Below are 19,305 nucleotides of genomic sequence, written 5' to 3'. Positions count from 1 at the left end.
TTGAATTTTAAAGGTATCAAGGGGAGGACTAAAGTATGGAAATTATTCCATAAATCAACTCTAAGAATCCAGTTACAGACCACAGAGTTACTGACTCAGCATTTTTATCTAAACCATTGATTCTTGAGAGCTTTAAGGATAATTTGCTTAAATCAAGGTTACCTTAATTATGGAAACTTGATTAATTGCTGCAGTATTCCAGCTTTCTTGAAACATATTAATCATAATAGAGGCATCCAAGTAGCAAAGCTGTGACAAATACCAAGTGTTGTGTATACAGAACATAATTTATGTTATCACCATTGTAACTGCTACATTCAAAGACACAGAGTTTCCACCAAGTGTTACTGCACCACTTTATGTAATTGTTCAAGACTGGCCTAGCGATGTATATAACTGATGAAACATAATACAATCAAATACTCAGGAATATGTTGTGCACTGCTTGCAGAAATTCAGCACAAAATGAGCAAGAAAGAACTAAAGTTGACTTTGATTGGAAAGTAGGTGAATAGTGTAGATCTGCTCCCTGTGTCATTTAAACAATGTGGAAAGGCAATTTATAACTAAAGAAAGTACTGGGTGTACTTATCTGAAATTGCAAAACAGAGCTGCTGGGTTCTGAAGTTCAGATGAAATTGTACAGTGTTCTTTGTCATGTCATTTAATCTTTTCTCCCAAGGGATCAGGTGGTGCATGGTATTAACAATGGGATCTGGCACTTTTCCTTTTTTTTTTCTTTCCGATTTTTTTTTTTTGTGACATATTGAAAGCATTCTTAAACTATGCTTTAGTTCTGGAATACCACTCAAAAGAAGAAACAGTTAAGCAGGGAAATGCTTTATAAATATTCAATATTAATATTTTTCCTCCTGTCTCTTAAATTTGCTACAAACGATAAACTGGCAGAGGATTTCCCTCTGCAAGTCTGTCACACTGCTCCTGCCATACATGACAACACATTTCAGCAAGATGGTTGCCTTTAGCATTTGATTCAGAAATGTCTATTATAACTGCCAGCTTAAGCAAACAAATTTCATAGTTTTCCACTGACAAGTGTTTCTTAGCTTGTTAACTTTTTGACTGATTTTCTGAACATAATGGGCATCAGTGAGTTTTCATAGTTGCTCATCATTTTACTTGTTTGAAAGACAGAAACACCTGGGTTTTCAGCAGCCAACAACACAGCTTCAGAAGGGTAGGTACATGGGTGATAATAAATACATACACCCACTTACACCCTCACAAACAAATAGCTTTAGAGGGTAAATGTACAAAAGTGCATAGGTTTACAGAGGAAAAGCAGGAGATTAATGCACTTCAGATGCTTAGGCACATTATGAACCTCTCTAAGTACCCACTTGAATCTCACAGTATCTAAATGCCATTTAAAATTTAGCCCTGAGCAATACCATGCTCCTTTGATCCCCAGAATATGTAGAAAGAGCCTGAGGGCAGTTCTATATCACTTGGATTATTTAAGGTCCTAGTGAATTGTAACCAGTCATGACACCAGTTCCTCCTTTACACAAACCCAAGAGGTCGGGTGGGTGGTGGAGAGGGTGCTGCCACGTGCTGCCTTTGTATGTGGAGAGTCTCACTGTAGAGTGCCAGCTCAAGTGTCCTTAGGGTTGCTTGAAGCTGCTCCTCCTACGTCAGTGATTAAATTCAAGACAAAATTCTGGTCACAGATGCTGAACACTCAAAAAGTAGTAAGTAAAGAAATAGTGTGTAGTTATATAACCCTTATGTGTGTAAAAACATACTGCTTTTACAAGGAATTACAGTTTTATGAAGATGCAGTCTAGGGCTTAGTATTGCCAGTGTATAAAATGCATGCTATAAAAATACTATTCAGTTACCTATCAGCAGCAATGCAGATAACATGTAAGAAAAGCTCTCTCTCTCTCTTCAGTTTATTATATGACTCAAGAAATGGGTTCATTAAGAAAACTAAACTGCAATTTACAGTACAAAGTGTTTTCATCTAGTTAGGCATTTTTTTTAAATAATTAGGAGTGGGGAAAAAAGCCCTGAAATCAATGACCTGGATCATCTGAGACATAAGAAATAACAAGTGAATTGGAAAGTAGTGGTTGTGAGGCCTTATTTGGAGCCTAATTTGCTTCCTTCTTCTTGTCCATGTTTTTGTGTGATCCTGGCAATCAGACAGAGATCCTCTGAAGAAAAGGATGTTATGTCTGTCTCTTTGCTAAGAAGAAAGTACCATATAGTTTCCTATCATAGCATTATAAGGCCCTGCTTGTATTTTTTTATTTATTTGGTAAGTAACTGTCCTATTTAGATATCAGCAAAGCGTATACCTTTAATTTAAGCACATATATAAATTTTTATTTTGCTATAGGTACAATAATATTCAGACAGAATGAAATAAAAAATAGAAGGTATTTAACCAAAGTTTAAAAGTATTCTTTCTAAATTTACTTTAGATGTTATAAATTATTTTTTAAATTAAGTTTTAGAGACAGAGTTTTCTACTTAAATAATATTTAATCATCCTGAATATTGGGATTGTATATAGGATCCATGGTATGACACTGAAGTTAAATCTGTGTCTTACTCCTTTTATAGATACCCCAACTATAGCAAAATCATACATAAGTATCTGAATAAGAGAGTACATTGCAAATTTTGGATTCCTTATATTTTGTTAGGAATTACAATGCATAGAGTAAACAATGGAACATTTCAGCTCCTCAAAGATGATAACATATGTTCTTTCACTATACAGAAATATGTGGGCAAGAATGACACACTTTTACCATCAGTAGTCTTCAAAAAAGTCTGTGTATTATGACGTGTGGGAGGTATTTTTTGTGATGATAGTAGTTCTTGCTACATAAATATCTGTGAACATTGTAAGACAAAGAAAAATAATAAATCCTTCTGTGTGCTTTGGGATAAGGTTGCAAGTGCTATATTAGCCTTGTTAGATACCTTCTATGTGAGGAATGTTTTCTTCAAATAGACATTTCGGCTATTACTGTTGTGTACATATCTTAGCTGGGATTTCTTTCATCTTTGAACTTTTCTCCTTCATTTAGGTTCACACATTTTGCTTTATCACCACAGGCTCTTTCCTCTGAGTTCCTTTTGACTGTCTCCAGGCTTTTTGTCATCTGCGGATGCAACTCTTTATGAGCCGATCCTTTAATTAAAGGGGTTGTCTTGGTGAGAGAAACATTCCCCATCTATAGGACAATGTACCTGTGGTTGAAGAATGTATATTACATTTTTTGTTCTCCACGGGCTACAGCTTTCTTGTGCACATCAGGCAGCTAAGGTGCAGAATGGTGGCGTGTGAATGTACAGCATGGAACCTGCCCCAAACTAACCCCTGGGATGAATATTCATCCCATTAAAAGCAGGGCAGCCTGCCTCATTTTTGCTCAGCATTTCCTACGCAGTAGCAGTCTCATTCACATGGTGGAACACTGTGCAGTCTCTTCCCTGCTTAAGCAAACCTGAGTATATAATTTTTAGCAAAAGTGCTGAAGACAATTGAGTGCTGAGGGACTGATCTTTCAGGATATAAGTCCTCACAAGCCAAGGGGAGGGAATGACTTGTGAGTCCTGAATAGCAGACATTTCAAACACTGAGATATTTTATTTATGAAGAATAGTAGTCATGCATGACAGTTTAAGCATTTACTAATCTGCTTGGTTCAAATACTAGGGCATTTGAACAACTTGCCATACCACCCATTCCCCAATGAACCACAAAGTTATAGAAGGAAACTCTAAGTAGAAAAATATGCTCCAAACCTTAGTTTTCCTAGAGCTCAGTGTAAGTCCTGGCCTTTCAGAAACTGAAAATAGCCACAGGAATGAAATATAATTTAAATGAAAAATCTATATAAAACATACATGGTGATATTTTTTTCAAATAGTATCACCAAGATACTGTAGGCATAAGTTATAATCTAGATTCCCAATCAACCGTATACAGAACAGGACACCTAAAATATTAGAATATAGATTAATTAAGATCCATTTTCTCCCTTCCAGACCTCAAATGTTTCACACACTGAGCCATTTGAATAGAAAAGGTCCCCTTTTACCTTATACACTTGGTCTTGCTTTCCTTTAGATTGGTAGAATTGGTTACAATTGTTTTAAACAAATAAAACTTTTGATAAGGTCAGTGTTCTCTTTAAAGGTACCAGCCTTCATATTTTGTACTTCCAGATTTGTTTTTTGAAGTCCATTAAATTACTCTTTGCTATTACTGGATTTTATTTAATTGTTTATATATTTATTTGCTAACATGATAAATTTCTGTTCTTTTTATGTATTTGACATAATTGCCCTATTAATGATGTGTCTGTGCAGGTATATGTACACACTTAAACAGAGATATATTCAGAAAGATGGAGATAGATCTCAACTTGAGTACCTAAGTTACAAAGAACAGATAATCTTTCATTAAAAGAAATTTGTGACAAACTTTACATTATTACTGCCTCTGAATCATGAACTGTATCTAATTACATTGTTACAAAGGTGTGCTGACTTATTTATTAGTATTGGAACAACTTCTATTAAAGTTCCTAAGAGAGACTTCAATCATAAGCAAGGTGAATTACTTACTTACACTGGCCAATGTCTTATTAAACAGCCTTGACAGTGAAAGTCAATGTCTTTTAGGATCAACAACATTGAAAATGGAAGGGGGATTTAATAATACCAGCATGGAATCCAGCTAAATTTAAGTGCTAAAAGGAGTTCACCACACGTATGTCAGATCCAAATTTGTACTGAAATAAACAAGGGTCTTTCATGAAGCTTAATTTTCAAATGGCAACTTAAACAAAACCATGTTAACCTTGCTCCATAAAAAAGAAATTTGAACTTGACTTCAAAGCGAGAGTTGGCCATAATTCCAGTGTATGATCCTATGGAACAAAGTCTTAATGCTTGCCTGTAACAAAGCCATTTTGAAACTAGTGCATCCACATTCACTGGCACAGTCAGGGAAGGGCAGATCCATGTGCCCATATGACTGACTGGTGGTGGCTTAACTAAAGAAGTCATCAGTTTTAGCCCACTCTGCGCTCTGCACACATTTCTACTTTACCAAAATGTGAACATTTTTCTCATATAGTATGTAGGACAAAAAGGATGACATTTAGCATTCAAAGTTAGATAGTCTAAACCTATCAATGTCTGTTCAGGATGAACATTCTTAGTGCTGTAGCAATAACAAAAAATCTAGTTGCCCGCTGTATTGTAAGCTGACAAACTCATCAGGTTTGAAAATGTTTCTGCACCTGTTGAACTGCTTTTAGACTGAACTATCACTAATCAATTCTCTGATATGTTTTTTCTGACTTATTTTTCATAGGTGTTTGTCTATAAACCAAGCAGTTCTCTGAGTAGTGAAAGTATGTTGGGGCCAGGAAGGAAGGAGGGGCAGTTCATGACAGAATTTCCCAGAAAAGTAACATGCTGAGAAATGTTATTATTCATCATATGTCAGAACAAGGACTTTAGGATCAAACCTTACCTTTCAACTAAATTCAGTGCCATCCTAAAAGCAGCCTATGAATTTGCTGTATTCGGTGCTGGGGACTAATATTGTTGCTACTTTGAGTCTCTGTGTCTTTTGGGATTGCAGCCACCAAATGCTGATTGAGCTCTTTCAGTTAACTGAGAACTTTCAAACCATTTTTATGTACAAGATAAACTTGTCACCATCAGTAAAGATCTCTGTCACTTGTCCCATTGACTCTTCCATTTCTGCTTTTTTTACTACTATCAAATGCCAGGGAACTTGCAATTTAAAAGTAACATGTAAAAAGAAAAACAATACATTGATTCCCTAAGTTACCACTGCAACACTGTCAGATAAAAATAAAGCACAGTAAGATGAAAACAGTAATATCAACAGTTTTATGACTATTAAAAGAAAAAAAAAACAAAACCCAAACACAGCAAACCCCCCTCTTAATCCCTTGCCTTAAATGGAGTCTCATCAGTTTACCAGAAAGGGTAAAGATTTAAAGCTTTAGAATCAGATTCTGCTATTCACTCTTTGTCAACACTTTCCAAAAGTCATCTTTGTATTTTTAACCTGGATTTCTGAGAAAAGTGGGTGTTTCAGCTGCTGAAACCTAGTTGTCAGTCATTTTTCTGCATAATTCTGAATAGTTTTAATGATAGTTCAGTTTTCTGGATGTACTGTGAAGCTGTGCATTGGTGGTAGATGTTTGCACCTAAGTGCTGCCTGAGTGATGAGAGCTGATGCATCTCAGAAGGCATCAGGGGGTATTCTGCCTCTAGAAATCCTTAGATTATGGCAAACCAATGAAAACTGGATGCCACATCTAGTCTAATATCTCCAATTAAAAAGAATATTTAGCTTGCTTTACCACTAAATTGTGTCAGATTAAAAGCTATTCTGAGAAAAAGTAACTAATTTTCCTCTGGAGACATCAAGTGATAAATATCCATGTTTCCCCTTGAATCTTGTTATAGTAGTTCATAGCCTTTATTCTTAGAATTTCTGAAAAATCATTGTTTATATTTTCACTGAGCTTTCAGACAATTTCTGAAGTCTGGGATGTTCTAATTTTCCTTGACAAATTTTCCTTCCTGAATGAAGCCCACAGGAAAATCCTCAGAGAATGACATTTCCAGCTCACCAAACACCAGATAAGTCAAAGTTGGTTAGTGACATTTGGGAGACTTTCATCCTAGGTCTAGGAGGTACATCCCATTCTGCCCAGCTTTACTGATGTTTCCTTATCCCTTTATTGTCAGAGAGAACATAATCACTGTAGTCACAATCTGGGTGATTCATAAATCAGTGTAGGAAAATTTTCTCTTAGTGAGACTTTTATATATATATATATTTACATTGTAACTGTGGTAATTTGATAAGCATTGTGTCTTGGGCTTGCGGTTTCTCTGCAATGAAGTTTGAATGACTTTGATTCCTTCCTTCTTTTTTTTTTCCCCTGTGGGTTCATCAAGAACACTTGTGATTTTTAGAAGATATCAAGGCAATAAATAGAAGAGGTTTTTCATACTGAAAGGATCACTGCCCACCTACCGTATGAATAGAAGAGCGTGTACAGTGTATTAAGGAGATTTTGGCTCGGGCAGAATTTAACCCCATTTACTCTTGCAATTCTATCAAAACAGAGACAGGATTGTGATGATTATTTGCTTGCTTGCAAACTTCAGGCATGCAAAAGAGAATTTTTAAGAACAGTATCTCACTGTAAATAACTTGCCAAGACTGCATGAGTTCAAGATAATAATTACAACCTTTAGGATTTACAGAGCAAATTCAGTCTATTTTGTTTCCTGAAATGGGTGGTAGCTCTGTGAAGTAAAAACTGGCAGTTTTGCACTAGATACTTGGATAACTAATTAAGCCTCCTACTTCATTATTTAATCTTGAAAATAATACCATACAGATGTAAAGCTTAACTGAAGTGCAGTGTAAGTAATTGTGATCACTGTCAAATTACTGACCACGTGCCTGTCAGAATGAAAGCACATGGTAAAGTAAATGCATGACAGTTCCCTTTCAGTACCCAGTTTAGAAATTTTTCCTTTCCTAAGGAACAAGTGGTTGTAGTGGCAAAAATTTCCAGAAAAAAGAGTTCTTTTTCTTCCTATTTTTTATTAATTTAATTTAGCTAATATCATTATTTGTTGTTAAAATCAACTTTTGTTTTCATGGACTATCTCCAGTTGGTAGAAAATTGGTTACAACAAGAATAGCAACAATTTTTTCTCTTTCTTCAAATGAGAAGTGATCATTTGAAATGACATGTCCTCAGACAGTTCTCAGTATGCCCATGAAGCAGTTATGTCATTGTATGTTGGGCAAAGAAACCAACTTTCTGCCTCCACTTTGGGATTAGAAGAACAGGATCCAACTTTGATCTGAGCAATGTGGTAACCCTTTCTGAGATATTCTATTTCTCATTAGGATTTAATGCCTGTAGTTTAACAACACAGTTGCAGGATCACTTGCCTCATGGTTGGCATGTGACTGTTCATGTGTGTACATGAACAATTAATCCCAAAGTAACAAAGGATTTAGGTTTTTGGGCTGAGCCAGACAATGAGTTTTTGTGATCAGATTTTGGGGGGAAAAGTGATTCACATGTCAGCATTTTAGGTAATAGGATTAATGAGTTCACATATCCATACATACTGTATGGATGTATTTGACACAATAATTCAACCCACGTGGTTAACGAATGTTGACTGATTAGAATATAAAAGGAAAACTTGTTTTCCACCATTCACTCTCCCACCATGGAGCAGTCTTATCACCATCTTGTTTCATTTCTCTCCAATACTGCCCAGGCAAATGATTAAGTCACCAGCCCTGTAGATATTTAAAAGACGTGTAGATGTGGCACTTGTGGACACAGTTTAGTGATGGACTTTGCAGTGCTACATCAACAATTAGATTCAATGATCCCAAAGATCTTTTCCAACCTCAATGAATCTGTGATATCACAGGGAAAAAACCTGAAACAATTACTTAGGGCCCCATCCCCCAAACAACAACACAAACAATTAAAAAAAAAGTGACAAAACACAGGTCTACTTGTTATTCTTTGGAGCACGGTGCAGGACACTCTAACATATATTTTCCTGACCTTAAGAACTGATTAGGTGGATTCTTTACACCTAGGAATGAACACTAACCTGCTGAAAATAGTCTGAGTAGTTTCAAAGACAGAAATCCATTTTTTCTCACAAAAAAAAAAAAAAGAATCACCACATTGTTCTGATCTGTACACTCCTTCAAATTTTGAAAATGCTGGCTGATTCAAAGTCTTTATCCTGATATTTAAAATCTCCATGGAGGTTTTTCCTGAGAGGGATTTTCAGCTTAAAATTGAAACTGTCAGTCAAAAAGAAAACTCACGCAAGTGAGTAGCAAATACCTCAGAGAGGCAAAAATATTAGTATGAAATTCAGTTCAGTGGGAGATCAGACTGGCCATGTGCCTTTTCACTCTGAAAACAGCATGTGGAGCTAGCAGTTTTTGACTGTCATTTTTTCACACAACTCATCTACTCACAAAACCAAGCAAAAGTATACAAACCAGATGAGCTATTTCCTGTGGTTTAAAAAGTATAACATGAGAGCAAAAAGCAAGGCTCTAAGTCGTAGTTCTGAGCAATATTTTTAGATACTATAGAGATAAGCACTTAAAAAAAGTATGAAGATTGCAAGTCATCAGTGCCGTACTGTTTGTTACACACACTATGAGATTTGTACATAGGTATAAAGTTGAATTATGTTGATTTTATCTCAGCCTTGTTACATAAAACTAGTGTAAGGACCTACATCACAATTTGCATCTTTAGTGTATTAAATTCCGCAATTCCTCATATATCTATGAGGTAGGAGATGTCTTCATGCCCGTGTTACAAACTGAACACTGTAGCATAGAGAGGTATCTGTTTACAGGTGGGGTCCCAGTAATGCAATGATGGCTAATGAGATGTTTAGAAATGTCTGGGCTTGTATTATCCCTTCCAGGCTTGGTCTACATGATCTGCTTCAGTTCCATTGGCAGTGAAAGGAACGGATCCAATTTCTTGAATGACGTGACCCGAAAATCTGGCTGGTGGATCATCAAGTCTCTCTCAGGCATGAGAAAAGGCAATAGCCACAGACAGTGAGGGGAAACAAACTGGCAAGTTCTGATTATACACATCCTGATTATATGCATCCTATAGCAACAGTGTTTGTTCTGGTTTCAGTTTTTTGGAAGGAAGTTGGTAAGAAAACATTGTATCGTAAAAGTAGCTGTGGTTTGTCCACTGTTGTTTTCACATGAAAAGGTTTTTATTTAAGTTGTACACTTGCATTCCCCTTTCTTACTCTGTAATGCTATTTTATAGTATACAAACTGACATGAAATTGTGACACTGTCCCCCAAACTGTGACATCTTGTCAACTGGCAGTTGTTACATGGGGAGAAGAATATGCGGTTCTTGTAGTACAGTGTGTTAGCAATGACTCTTCATGAGGAGAAGCAACCTAAATTTCTCCATACCAGCTAGTGCTGTGAATGTGGAGAAGGGATGTGGAAATAATTTTTTTTGATGGGTGATATTGTATCTGTTTTGCAGCTCCTAGGAGAACTTCCACAAAGAGCTCAAGGAAGACGGAAAGTTTATGCTCTGTCTCTTACACAGATGCCCAAGGAAGGACAAGTACTATTAATACAGAAACATATTCTCTAGGCACTGTCACTTTTACTGTCTGGAGATGCTAAAACTTTTTTCCCCTTGTACCATCAAAGCGAAGGCTTGCTCAAGTTGCTAACTGATCCAGTTCTGGAAAAACTAATCACTTAGTCTAGTGATTTCCTGCTGGGACTTTTTACAAGGGCATGTAGTGATAGGCAAGGGGGAATGGCTTCAAACTGAAGATTTAGATTAGATTTCTTTAGGATAAAGAAATCTAGTATTTAGTGAGGCATTGGAACCAGTTACCCTGAGAAGCTGTGGATGACATATCCTTGGAATTGTTCAAGGCCAGGCTGGATGGAGCTTTGAGCAACCTGATCTAGTGGAAGGCACCCCTGCCCATGGCAGGGCAGTTGGAAACAAATGATCCTCAAGGTCCCTTCCAACCCAAACCATTCCAGGATTTTGGGACTCTCTAATTCTTTTAGGACAGGCTGTACTGTGGCACAGTTTGTGTTGGTGACTCCGCTACATCCTCAAATCTTTCCTGCACAGCTTAACCTTGCACCACACTGGGAACTAATTAAGTCCATCTCCTTAAATCAACCAAATTTCTTGTTCAGTGGAAGAGCAAAAGTAGTGCTATGGATCTATTGCCGCTTTCATTATTGAACTTGGAGGTTTTACTGGTTGTCAAGAATATATTTCATGTTCATTATGCAGTATAGCAGGAAATGGAAACTGGACTGGGAGAAGAAGGAGGAATAAAGGCACAGAAGTGATAGCAAGCCTCTCCAGCAAAAACATTAAAAATGTTTAAGCCACTGTATTCCAGGAGGCAAAAATTCAGTTTCTATTATTGCTCAAAATGGCTAAATATAATAGCAAATGAAAAATGTTCCACAGAGGGATGCTAACATGAAGTGCATCTTTTTCCCCTCACAGCTATATGACCCTGCATCAATGGGGGTTAAAGGAATGCAAGTAGAAGCAGCGTATGACTGATAATTCTTCAGTTTCCTTTGAGGTGCAAAAGGCAAGCCTGAGAGGTGTGAAGTTGGCCTATGTGTGAAACAAAATCATAATGAAATGTGAATAAATTGAAAATAAATGGAACATGCCGTAACCAGGGTTTACGGTGTCATCTGCAGCCCAGGAGACAGCCTGAACCATGGTCTCTGCAGGTACCTCTGGTTTAGTGTCACTGTCTGCTGCTGCTGCTGCTGCTACCCACAGAGTCTCTTAACAAGTAGAATCTGTTAGCTGAACTAATGAGCCTGGAAAGGTGCAATGAAATCCGTAGTTCACTAAAGCTTCTGCTGTAATTCTGTGTCTTTTCTGTTCATTGTGGTAAAAAGTGTAGCAAACCCTGCCTTGAAAATGCAAGTGCTTGCTGAATTTGTTCCCATTTTGGAAACCACTGGAAGATTCGAACAAATCTTTGAACAAAGATTTTTCTTGAAACTACAGAGAAGGGTGTTTCTTTGTTCTTTTCACAGATCTTAAAATCTAGACAGCCCTAAAACCTGGGGAAATTGAGCACTTCTTCACACATCCTCTCCCCCACATATTTCCCAAACAATTGATACTGATTTTTAATATAGGCTTTATCCTAGAGCTGCTTGGTCCAGTTGAAACTCCAGTGTAACTTATGTATTTCAAGCTATGAAGACAGTGTTTAAATATGGATAATAAAAGCATATTGCCAATTTGCCATGTAGTAGATTGGGCACGTGACTAGGCCATCCTTAGCCACTTAATGAGTATGTTTTGAATTTAATTTCATCTACACAGAAATGCTTACCTATTTTCACTGTTCTGTGTTTGTCTTCCTATATTATATTATTTCAGTTGTTAATTAAAAAAAATTAACTTTACTAATTTCTTAAAATTTTTGCATTAAACAAGGACAGTTAATGTCATCTTATAGTCTTTCACAAAACTGCAAGGCTAGATTTTATTGTTACAGTGAAACTAGCCTTGAAAGGCAATTTTTTTTTCATGGCAAAATACTAGAAAATACCCTGCAGGGCCAAAATATTGTTAATCTCCATACACAGTATGACTTACAATTCCTGGACATACACCAAAGGAGAAAAATTTTACCAGCTCTACTTGTATTTTTTAACCTAAGCAAGACATTAGCATTATGTAGACACTTCTTTCAGGTGTTTTATGACCTGTGTAACAAACTGACATTGCCATAATGAGTATCAGACTATTAGATGTGTTTGTAAAAGCATGAGTTTCTGGAGGCATGGGAATATGAAACCCTTTCAATTGTTATTTTAAAACATCTGAAAATCTTCTTTTGTGGCTGCAAAAGAATCTTTGGAAAATGTGTGCCATGCAGGTTTAAAAGTCAGAAAAAAAAACATAAAAGAAGAGAAATACAAATTCAAATATCTAGAAAAATAAAAGCTCAAGATTTTTTTAGTGTCTGACTTCAGACATTTTATTATTTAGAATTGTAGTGACAATACTGCATTAATGAATTTTACTACAAGCAAAATATGGTACTAAAGAAATGAAGGCTAATGGTGTTTGAATTATAGTTTTTTCCATGATCTGTAAATCATGGAAATGGGTGTGAATTTGACATATGCTAGTGTTTAACTTTGTATGCAATACAACCTTTTTATTATTTTTTTTTCTTTTTTGCCAAAGTAATGATTTCTAGTGAAAAACCTATTGTGCTAATATTTTTTTAAAATTTCCACTACTTTTTGGAACCAAAATTGCCCTTTGGAAATTGAAGGACAACTTAGCAGTTATTTTAAACACTTTATTCTAGTTGACTTGCTAAATCAAGATAAATTATAGTCAGCCTTAGACATGTTTATGAGCTTGTTAAGATCACAACACAGGGTTTTCCCTTCCATATGCAAGCTCCAGGAGCAGATTTAAAGTCGTGAGGAGTCATCAACTCTGAGTTCCCTCTGAGCACAAGGTCTTTAAATGGTGAACGCTGACTGCTAATTACTAGAGTGAAAATGTGTGTTTTCTAAATGTGTAATAAACTGCTCTTAAAACATGAGAACCAACAAATATTATGTGGTTATTGAACACAAATTCTAGAGACTCTATGTGGTTGTTCTAGGCCAGCTTTTGCACTCACTTTGCAAACCCTGTTTTAAAACAAGACCTAACTGGAAGTCACAAGACTTGTCATTCAAATATTTCTCACATTTTACTGTTTATCTGAGGTAGCAGCCATGACACAGTGCTACTACATGCTATTCACATTTTGGTATCACGGTCCTCATGGCCACAACATAGAGTTTGGCAGATACAACCATCAAGCCTTGTGATATGAAGTTGGGATATAAGGCAGTGTGGAAATGAAGTGCACGCACCTGCAGCACTTAAAAAATTATCTCTCCAGTGCACTGGTCCAGATTTTGTTGACTGGGCTAAGGCTCAGATATTTCAAGGTGTTTTGTACCAACCTACTGTTGACTGTGGAGGAAGGTACATTCTCAAATATCTTTGGCTGCCTGGCTGCTAGGAACAAAAGTAAACATAGATGTGATGGGACTTGCTAACTGATGCCCGTCTTTCTTACCTAAATACTCACTTTTGTAGGCTGTTTCAAAGGGTGTAGAATGCTCCATGGGCAACCACAGGAATCTGTGGGGGTTAAGCACACCATGCTTTGCTAAATGCTGTGCTCTCCCTCTGCAAGTACTTTAAATGACATGATGATAATGGCCTCCTGAAAATGTTACCTAATCTATAAACAAATATTGCACTCAAAATGTGTAACATTTATATATATAAACATTGCACTTATTGTCATGATTCTCCAGTGACCTTCAGGAGACTGCTTCATGATCTTGCCTGGCACAGAGGTGAAAATGACTGGTCTGTGGTTCCCCAGGTCTTCCACTTTCCACTTTGCCCTTTTCAAAAATGGGGGTTTTATTTCCCGTTTTCCAGTCATCAGGGACTTCATCTGGCTGCCACGATTTTTCAGCCTGCATTCCATAGTCATATTGAAGATAAAGGTGGAATCATGCTTGGAGAGCTCTGCAGTTACAAAATCAGTGGTTGTGCATGCTGAATGCTCTTCTGGTTAAGGTCAGGGTAACTCTTTTTGCAGTGTTTTGCCTATGATATGTCAGATAACCAGTCTTCCACAATATTCTGCTCCGTAGCTGACATATTCACCTGCAACAAAAAAATAATCAGAAAATCTGTACCTTTCTGTTAATACTACAGTAAACTGATGGACTAACAGGTGGTTTGCACCGCATTTGGATGCTCTTTTCACTGCTTTCTGTAAGTCATATTGGCTGATGTAGATGCTTCTGTTAAGTTCAAAGCAGGTGTTTTGGGTCCAGAATTGGGAAATAAATTATTTTATAGGGGTTTTATCAATATAATGGTCTAATTACCTGATCTCCTGGTCCTTCTCTTTCATTATTACAGTGTGACAAACTAAAGTGAAAAAAAAATTACAGTCTTTGATAGTTCTTGAAGCAGAAGCTCCAGATCAATGCCCACAAAAGTATTCAGACCAATGTTTGCAAACTTTTCTTCCTTTGAGATGAGCTTTGCACATCAGTAGTGCAGTTACTTAAGTGCTTGCCAGTGGAAGATGAGCACTGCAATTGCATTACTCATTCTGAACCTTTTCAAAACAGATCTTGTCATCAAATCAGTGTGTTTGGATTGATCCAAAGAAGCAGAAGAGTTTCAGTACAGTGATGTGACAGGATATGCAGAGTTTGTTCGTTTTGTGTACCATGGAAACAGCCTTTCATCTTAGAAAAGGCAACTTTGTAATGTTGACATTGACGTAAAGTGTTATATGAATTAAAGGAAAAATTCATGTTTTGTTGTAATATTATGCAATGTTGTCCTGTAAAGTACTGAGAGCCTTTAACTTCCATTGTCTCCGTCTGAGCTTCAAACTTGCATTTAATGATGACATTATTTTCATTCTAAAGCAAGAGCTGAAGCTTACAGGAAAGAATTACATATTTATGTCCATTTTGGTTACTGTTTTATTTATTTTTCCAACAGAAGCACTACTGGTGAGATATGTGGATCATCCAGTGTAGGTGTCAGCAAAACTGCTTCCCATATCAGTGCTGGAATGGGCACTCAAATAGAGAAATTCTAGAAAAAAAACAGACACTGTATTTTACTTCCCCTATAACTGTTTTCCTTAATGATAAATATTGCAAATCATTTATTTTTTTAAATATTTCATTTTATGGTTGTAGGGATAGGTGTGATTGCAGAAGAATTTGTAACGGAAGAGCTCGTTTTGCTTAGAAAAACTGTAAAATGCTTTTTCAAACGGGTTAGATTTTTTTTCTCCTCCTTCTGCATTTCAGAGAAAGTGGCAGGAAGAAGTTGTGACGAGGTATCTCTCTCTGTGGTATGCAGGAAGATAAGGTGTTTGCAGACATGTACAAGGCTTCCTTGGGCCAGAGAGGGTGGGGGAGGAGAGATAAGATACAAGAACTCTTGGAGAAGGTAGGGCATTGCCTTTTGCCCCTGAAGGTCCGATGTGATGCATCGTAAAAAAGTGGTCTTTGCATCTGAAATAAACCTTTTTTCAATCCTTCCTCTGCCTTGACATTCTTGGGAAGAATACCTGCGTATGTTTTATCTTACAATGGTGTTTGTTTTCAGTCTGGGTTGTAAAACCATTGCATTACGGTGAGAACCTGAAATGTTGCTGGGAGTGAGATATGTGTGCAAACAGCTGGGAGAGGGAGGGGACTGTCAGAACCTCATAAAAAAACCCATCAGCCAGGTTCCCATGTGTGTGCCTGGCTTAGCTCCCACAAAGTGTGGAGTTTGTTGTAGTGATGAGTTTTGTGTTCCCATCCGCAAAAAGGAGTTAAAAATAAAAATACAATAAATGAATTATATGGATATGCATGCTGTGGTGGAAGGAACTTTTCTGTGTGTCCTCTTTGTGTCAAACCTTTTTCATTCTGTCCCACTATCATGTGTGGAAGAGATGAATTTTTAAATCATGCTCTCTTGTTTCAAAAACTGGGACATGTGCTGTTGTCCTGCTTCAATGTTAAAATTTATTTCAGCATTTAAGGGGTTTCTTTTCTCATAATTGTTGATGATTTCTGCAAGGTCTAGTCAAAGTAAAATGTGATTGTTCAACTTATTGTATAAGGTTTAAAGAGTAATGTAAATCAACAACAAAATATATGTTATATGTAAAAAAAATTCTTTACCTTTCAGTTTTGTTAACAATCCCTGTTTGATAGAATCATATAATAGTCTTGACCACATTATTTGAACTCTCCAACAATATTGAAACTATAAGTGTAATAACCCTCAGTAAAAATAGGATTTTGAGGAACTAATTTAAAAATAGGTATTCAATAAATACTTTCTAGCAATAAATTGTCAAAAATTGTATATTTTAAATAATATTCATATTAGCAGAGTACTTTTTTCTTTTGAGAAAAGACATTTTTTTTGTAGATAATTCATGACAAAGGCAAGAACCTCAAAATTTAGAGTAATACTTCAGATTTGTCTGACTGTGCTTTTACCACTCATTTTTTTCTGCCAGGAAGAAAGTATTTTTTCTTGCTCACTTATTTACAATATATACTTTCATTTATTTAAAAGTTGAAACTAAGATCCCAAGTTGGGGTGTTTGGGTTTTTTATTTTTTGTTTGGGGTTTTTTTGAGGGGTTGTTTGTTTGTTTTTAAATGGAATTGGCTGTAATTTTCACTCAAAAAGGACAAGTGGCACTAAAAAAGGAATTTCCAAGCTATTAAGGCATTAAGAAAATAAGTAAGTCCAGAGCTCACTGATTTTCTGTCACTGACTGTAGCATTGAGAGACATATATTACACAAACAAGCCATAAAATTTCCAAAAAGTGTTTTTATTAATTCAAGAGAGATACTACGGTTGTTTTATATTCTTTTCTAAATTCCTGTGCTTTAGAAATTAGAAGTGTCAGAAATAGAAGTACTAGTCACAACATTTTTCTTAAAAGCTTGGTCTAATATATGGCAAAAGAATGACTCTGCTCAGAGTCTCCTTGCTGCTCAGGGTCTCCTTTCCTTCTTCTCTGCCAACCACTTTTGTACACCTGCCCATGGATGGGAGTTGGGCTCTCAAACGGACATTCCTGTGGTTGCACAATAGTCTGGCAAACGACTTGTTATTACAGAAACAAGGAGAGTATTTTAACCCTACTTTTGATGTTTTCTTCCCCACATCCTTATTTTCTATACTGGAAGATGGAAGCAGAGCTTTTTATCCCCTGTGAAAATCAGGAACACCTCTTTTTCCCATGTCCAACATCAGAAACAACAAATTTCCAAACTCTGGGGGAAAAAAGTGACTGAAATATTTAAATTTTGGAAAAGTTATAATGTGATGGTGGTGGTGTGGAGAAGCTATTTTGAATTCTCTTCAAGATGCTGTTTTCTATACATGGACATTTTATATTTCCACATCAGACTAGTATTGAAAGTAACATTTGTTCTAGATTGTCTTTCCATGGAGGAGTACTTTGGAACAACAAATGCTGGAGCATAAAGAGCTTAAAGACTAAATGAGCTTGGGGTCACATGTAAGTGGATTTTAGTGTTTTCTCCTATATCCTTTTCTTGATGAGGTTTTCTGTGAGAAAACCTGCTACTAGCAGAAAAAGCATATAGAATACCTAATAAATGGTAAACTCCATTTTGTCTATAGGTTTTTCCCTGCTTTGTTAACCTGTGTCAGTGGCTGTTCTAATGCCTTTTGTCTGGTCAGTCTTACTTTCCCCCCAGAGTGCCTCTGTGAAGGCAGGAGGTGCTTTGGGGTCTGACGTGCACTCCAAGTTCTTCTGTGGCAGAATTGGTGTTGGCACATGCCCTGCTGCCATCACTGCTTAGTGCAAGAGGGAAATAAATCATAAATTCAGGCAAGATTTTACCAAGGAAATCCATGGTCAAGATCGGATGGGATAGACCTCACTGTTCCTGGTGTTAGAGCTGTCCTGGACTTGTGAATACAGACCTTCCTTAAAGATTCTGAGTACATGCCTACTGCTGCAGATGCAGAAGAAACAGATGGTGTACTGGAGTTACAGGGGTCAGGGTCTCTGTGTAACAGGGTAATGGGCAAGAAGGTGTGCAGAGAAAATGTGAAAGGAAGGCTTAAAAAAAAGCCCATCTTACAACTTGCAAAAGCAAAGGGGAACTTAACAGGAAGAGGTCAAATGGGCTGGGGTCCAAGACAGCTGCATGGTGAGTGTCCAGCCAGAGAAGAGCTCTGGCAAGACTGTGACAATAAGATTAATATTGGCATTTTTCTATGAATAGAAAAGGAAGCATGTGCTTCTAATTGTTTCACATAATGCATTCAAAACATATGCTTGATAACCATGGAGAACATTTGATGGAGTGTTTACAGAATAATAAGCAGAACAATTAGAATAACAGAACACTGTGTGTCCCTGGAACTGCTCCTATTTCCCCCATACCCTCTTTCTTTAGGTCTGCTTGTTTTTTTCCATTCTTAAAGTCTTTTAAATTGTTACACTTCTAGCAGTTTCGTGTGATTTTAAATTTCTCAGCAAACTATTTTATTCTCATGAACAATACATTTTGTATTTCCTCCTATGCGATTCACTGATAACAAAGCCCTTCTGAAGATCTGGGTTTGCATTTGAGCTCAACCACACCAAATCCTTTCCCTCTCGATCAACCATCATTATGCTGTCTCTGAATAGCCACAAGGCAGAAGCCTCTAACACAGCCAGTCTGACAGTAGCAATCCCACCCTTCCTGGCTTCTCACCTTTATTACTTGTCTTCTTTAACCTTTACTGTAGAAAGTGCAGAGGCAGAAGAAAGTCAGATTATCTCCAGGCCAGTGTGGAGGAACTTGGAGCATACCTTAATGCTGAACACAAAAAATAAGGACTTCAGCAGAGCTCAACATTAGTGCCAACTGGTAATCAAGAAGTTAGACACTGGATGTCATATGGATGTACTCCTACTTTCTGTCTTGATTATAGATTTCCATGTGTTTGGCATAAGTCGTGTTCTGTGACAACAGCTATTTAATTGGACCTTTACCCTGGGTTCACTCAACAGATTAATTAATAAAAAGACTGTGT

Source organism: Neopelma chrysocephalum, unplaced genomic scaffold (assembly GCF_003984885.1).
Source record: "Neopelma chrysocephalum unplaced genomic scaffold, ASM398488v2 Primary Assembly neopelma1_108, whole genome shotgun sequence".
NCBI lineage: Eukaryota > Metazoa > Chordata > Aves > Passeriformes > Pipridae > Neopelma > Neopelma chrysocephalum.
Note: the sequence above shows the minus strand (reverse complement) of the source record.